The 5,687-nt window shown below is 46.4% G+C and overlaps 1 long non-coding RNA gene across 1 annotated transcript; it reads right to left on the bottom strand.

The window, feature by feature from the left end:
- Positions 1–4,708: 4,708 nt before the first annotated feature.
- On the bottom strand, positions 4,709–5,326 carry LOC139422364 (uncharacterized). The gene is made up of 3 exons (XR_011635732.1): positions 5,217–5,326; positions 5,161–5,174; positions 4,709–4,866 (listed from the first exon to the last, which is right to left on the bottom strand). It is a non-coding gene; the product is annotated as an uncharacterized lncRNA (long non-coding RNA).
- Positions 5,327–5,687: the final 361 nt, after the last annotated feature.

Below are 5,687 nucleotides of genomic sequence, written 5' to 3' on the forward strand. Positions count from 1 at the left end.
AAAAATGAAATATTACATTTACATAAGTGTTCAGACCCTTTACTCAGTACTTTGTTGAAGCACCTTTGGCAGCGATTACAGCAGACTTCTTGGGTAAGACGTTACAAGCTTGGCACACCTGTATTTTGGCAGTTTCTCCCATTCTGCTCTGCAGATCCTGTCAAGCTCTGTCAGGTTTGATGGGGAGCGTCGCTGCACAGCTATTTTCAGGTCTCTCCAGAGATGTTCGATTGGATTCAAGTCCGGGCTCTGGCTGGACCACTCAAGGACATTCAGAGACTTGTCCCGAAGCCACTCCTATGTTGTCTTGGCTGTGTGCTTCGGGTCGTTCTCCTGTTGGAAGGTGAACCTTCGCTCCAGTCTGAGGTCCTGAGTGCTCTAGAGCAGGTTTTCATCAAGGATCAAATCAAATTTATTTATATAGCCCTTCGTACATCAGCTGATATCTCAAAGTGCTGTAAAGAAACCCAGCCTAAAACCCCAAACAGCAAGCAATGCAGGTGTTGAAGCACGTTGGCTAGGAAAAACTCTCTAGAAAGGATCTCTCTCTACTTCGCTCAGTTCATCTTTCCCTTGATTCTGACTAGTCTCCTAGTCCCTGCCGCTGAAAAACATCCCCACAGCATGATGCTACCACCACCATGCTTCATTGTAGGGATGGTGCCACCACCATGCTTCACTGTAGGAATGGTGCCACCACCATGCTTCACTGTAGGAATGGTGCCACCACCATGCTTCACTGTAGGAATGGTGCCACCACCATGCTTCACTGTAGGGATGGTGCCACCACCATGCTTCACTGTAGGGATGGTGCCACCACCATGCTTCACTGTAGGGACGGTGCCACCACCATGCTTCACTGTAGGGACGGTGCCACCACCATGCTTCACTGTAGGGACGGTGCCACCACCATGCTTCACTGTAGGGACGGTGCCACCACCATGCTTCACTGTAGGGACGGTGCCACCACCATGCTTCACCGTAGGGATGGTGCCAGGTTTCTTCCAGGTGTGGTTCTTGGCATTCAGGCCAAAGAGTTCAATCTTGGTTTCATCAAACCAGAGCATCTTGTTTCTCATGGTCTGAGAGTCCTTTAGGTGCACTTTGGCAAACTCCAAGCGGGCTGTCATGAGCGTGTTATTGAGGAATGGCTTCCATCTGGCCACTACCACAAAGGCCTGATTGGTGGAGTGCTGCAGAGATGGTTGTCCTTCTGCAAGGTTCTCCCATCTCCACAGAGAAACTCTCGAGCTCTGTCAGAGTGACCATCAGGTTCTTGATCACCTCCCTGACCAAGGCCCTTCTCTCCCGATTGCTGAGTTTGGCTGGGCGGCCAGCTCTAGGAAGAGTCTTGGTGGTTCCAAACTTCTCCTATTTTAAGAATAATGGAGGCCACTGTGTTCTTGGGGAATTTCAATGCTGCAGACATTTTTTGGTACCCTTCCCCAGATCTGTGACCCTTCCCTCGACAAAATCATGTCTCGGAGCTCTACAGACAATTCCTTCGACCTCATGGCTTGGTTTTTGCTCTGACATGCACTGTCAGCTGTGGGACCTTTTTATATAGACAGGTGTGTGCCTTTCCAAATCATGTCCAATCAACTGAATTTACCACAGCTGGACTCCCAATAAAGTTGTAGAACCATCTCAAGGATGATCAATGGAAACAGGATGCACCTGAGCTCAATTTTGAGTCTCATAGCAAAGGGTTAAAATATTTTATTTTTTGCAAAAATTTCTAAAAACCTGTTTTTGCTTTGTCATTTTGTGTTATTGTGTGTAGATTGAAGAGGAACAATTTATTTTGTCAATTTTAGAATAAGGCTGTAATGTAACAACAAAAAAAAAAAAGGGAAGGGGTCTGAATACTTTCTGAATTCACTGTAGCCAATGTGGACTTTGCAGCTGATCTATCGAAGGGGAAACGGCTCTGTTTTGCCTCCAGGACAAGAATCATGACAAGCGTCAACCTGCTATCTGAGGGTTGTGAGGGCCTGACTGAGACTGAAAAGTGAGCTGGTTAGGACGAAAACAAGGCAGCGAGGGTGGTGTTCTGTGTTTCAGTTCAGAGGGATTTGACAGTAGGAACAGTCTAGGGCCAAAGGGAATCATCCAGAACTGTTGTACATGTGGGCACGTCCATCACACGTCGACCAAGGTGCCTCTGTCCTGGTTGCATCCCCAGCAGTCAGGAGAGTCCAGTAGAACCTGTGGATGGTTGTCAACGGAGATAGCCTTGACCGCAGCTCTCTTGCAACGGTCTTCGTGTCTTATTGGACCTCCAGTATGTTTTGCCATTCCTCATCTGTGAAGGATATGTCCATATGGGTCCCGAGTGGCACAGCGGTCTAAGGCACTGCATCTCAAGTCTTGAAGCGTCACTACAGGCACCCTGGTTCGATTCCAGGCTGTATCACAGCGGTCTAAGGCACTGCATCTCAGTGCTTGAAGCGTCACTACAGTCACCCTGGTTCGATTCCAGGCTGTATCACAACTGGCCGTGGTTGGGAGTCCCATAGGGCGGCGCACAATTGACCCAGTGTCGTCTGGGTTTGGCCGGTGGTATTCCCTGGTAGGCCGTCATTGTAAATAAGAATTTGTTCTTAACTGACTTGCCTTGTTAAATAAAGGTTCAATACAGTATTTTCCCATGCAATCTGATTGGAGACTTAAGGTTGAGTAGAGTATATTATAATATGAGACCTTGTCTCTCTTCCCCATAGTGTTCAATGATCTTCATAGGGATATCTGATGAAACGGGTGGTCCAGACCCCAGGGATATCTAATGAAATGGGTGGTCCAGACCCCAGGGATATCTGATGACACGGGTGGTCCAGGCTCCAGGGATATCTGATGAAACGGGTGGTCCAGACCCCAGGGATATCTGATGAAACGGGTGGTCCAGGCCCCAGGGATATCTAATGAAATGGGTGGTCCAGGCTCCAGGGATATCTGATGAAACGGGTGGTCCAGACCCCAGGGATATCTAATGAAACGGGTAGTCCAGACCCCAGGGATATCGAATGAAACGGGTGGTCCAGACCCCAGGGATATCTGATAAAACGGGTGGTCCAGACCCCAGGGCATAGCGTGTGCCTTAGCTGTAGGTGTTTCCAGAAGTACATTGTCTCTGTGTGGACCGTAACAGGGTTGAAGTTTTATCTTAAATCAGCCAAAGAAATCTGCCAACTTCAAAAAGTTCTGTGAAACAGTATGACTTGTAGATTTTGAAAGTAAAAATCTAAAATCAAGTTGTCAATTGTTTGTCTACATGCAATGTAAAAAAAACAATGTAGATATTGGAGTAAACCTATGAGTTAGAGCCAACATCCCAAACCTATTTCTCCTCAGGAGACTGAAAAGATTTTGCATGGGTTCTCAGATCCTCAAAATGTTCTACAGCTGCACCATCGAGAGCATCCTGACGGGTTGCATCGCTGCCTTGTATGGCAACTGCTCAGCCTCCGACTGCTAGGCACTACGGAGGGTAGTGCGTACGGCCCAGTACATCACCGGGGCCAAGCTTCGTGCCATCCAGGACCTCAATACCAGGCGGTGTCAGAGGAAGGCCCTAAAAATTGTCAAAGACTCCAGCCACCCAAGTCATAGACTTTTCTCTGTTCTCTCTGCTACAGCACCGGTATCGTTTGTCCAAGAGGCTTCAAAACAGCTTCTACCCTCAAGCCATAAGACTCCTGAACAGCTAATCAAATGGCTACCCAGACTATTTGTACCCCCCCCCCCCTGCTACTCTCTATTATTTATGCATAGCCACTTCAATATGCCTATCTGCATGTACACAATTACCTCAATTACCTCGCTCCCGTGGCCCCTGCACATTGACACATTGACTCATTGACACATTGACACATTGACTCTGAACTGGTACCCCCTGTATATAGCCTCCACATTGACTCTGAACTGGTACCCCCTGTATATAGCCTCCACATTGACTCTGAACTGGTACCCCCTGTATATAGCCCCGCTATTGTTATTTACTGCTGCTCTTTAATTATTTGTTTTTCTTAAAACTGCATTGTTGGTTAAGGGGCTTGTAAGTAAGCATTTCACTGTGAGGTCTACACCTGTTTCATTCAGCTCGTGTGACTAATAAAGTTATATTTGATTTGAACATCAGCTTGCAAGCTGTTTGAATTTGAAATCCTTCTGACAGAACAGTGTGTAGCACAGGACGGTCTGAAATTGGAGTTTTGAAGGTTTTACAAAAGGAGTTCCCCTGGGCTCAATGTTAGGTCCGATCCTTTTTACACTGTATATAAATGATATAGACAAGACTGTTGACTGCAAATCTTAATCTGTATGCTGATGACACCATGATGCTGTTCAAAATCAACTTTTTCCAATTGAAACTTGTGCTTTTAATTTTTTAGAAAATTGATAGTGTTATCGGTAAGTAACTTGGGATTTGGTTAGATGAAAAGCTGAATTTTAAACGGCACATGTAATAACTTGACCAAGAAACTGAATTTGAAATTGGGTTTTTATTTTAGGAACAAATCTTGTTTTTCAATGTCAGTCAGAAAGGATCTTATTCAAAGCACTTTTTTAAAACTCTGTGCTGGATTATGGTGATATTGTCTTCATGCAGGCCTCACCAAGTAGGCCTACATTAACTCTGAATACAGTGCATTATGGTCAGGGACGGATTAACGCAGGGGTGGGGGGGCCCAAGGTGGGGGCCCCAAGAGGCAGCAAAACAAAATCCAGTCTATATTATGTGCTGGCGCCTACGATTTCTTAATCTGGCCTTGATTATGGTGGTTATAAGACTGGGTTTCACGTAGTCGATCCTGCCCCCTCTGCTTTAAGATGTATCACCAATGCAAGATCACTCACCCATCTCACCTGGAGTTGAATGCCTTGGTGTAATGGACTGTTCCATCTCATCTGGAGTTGAATGCCTTGGTGTAATGGACTGTTCCATCTCACCTGGAGTTGAATGCCTTGGTGTAATGGACTGTTCCATCTCACCTGGAGTTGAATGCCTTGGTGTAATGGACTGTTCCATCTCACCTGGAGTTGAATGCCTTGGTGTAATGGACTGTTCCATCTCACCTGGAGTTGTATGCCTTGGTGTAATGGACTGTTCCATCTCACCTGGAGTTGTATGCCTTGGTGTAATGGACTGTTCCATCTCACCTTGAGTTGTATGCCTTGGTGTAATGGACTGTTCCATCTCACCTGGAGTTGAATGCCTTGGTGTAATGGACTGTTCCATCCACCAGGAGGCTAAAGCACTGGTAGCACTGATAGGACAAATCCCTGTGTCTCTCTTTGTTCCTTACTGACCAGATCAGTCACTCGTGCCCCGTTGACTTGCTAGTCGGAACTAGGAAACTGATTTATTTATGACTTAGTGATTCGTTGAATGTATAACTACAACCAGTTAGCAAGTCTGAAATTCAGAGTTTCCTAGTTCCGACTACCACATGAACACGGCATCAATACAATCTTGGTTCACAGTCTCTGCTGTCCTTGTCTGTTCCTCAGGCTAGAACTGACCTGTCCTTGTCTGTTCCTCAGGCTAGAACTGAGCTGTCCTTGTCTGTTCCTCAGGCTAGAAGTGACCTGTCCTTGTCTGTTCCTCAGGCTAGAAGTGACCTGTCCTTGTCTGTTACTCAGGCTAGAACTGACCTGTCCTTGTCTGTTCCTCAGGCTAGAACTGA

This window comes from Oncorhynchus clarkii, chromosome 12 (assembly GCF_045791955.1).
Source record: "Oncorhynchus clarkii lewisi isolate Uvic-CL-2024 chromosome 12, UVic_Ocla_1.0, whole genome shotgun sequence".
Taxonomy (NCBI): domain Eukaryota; kingdom Metazoa; phylum Chordata; class Actinopteri; order Salmoniformes; family Salmonidae; genus Oncorhynchus; species Oncorhynchus clarkii.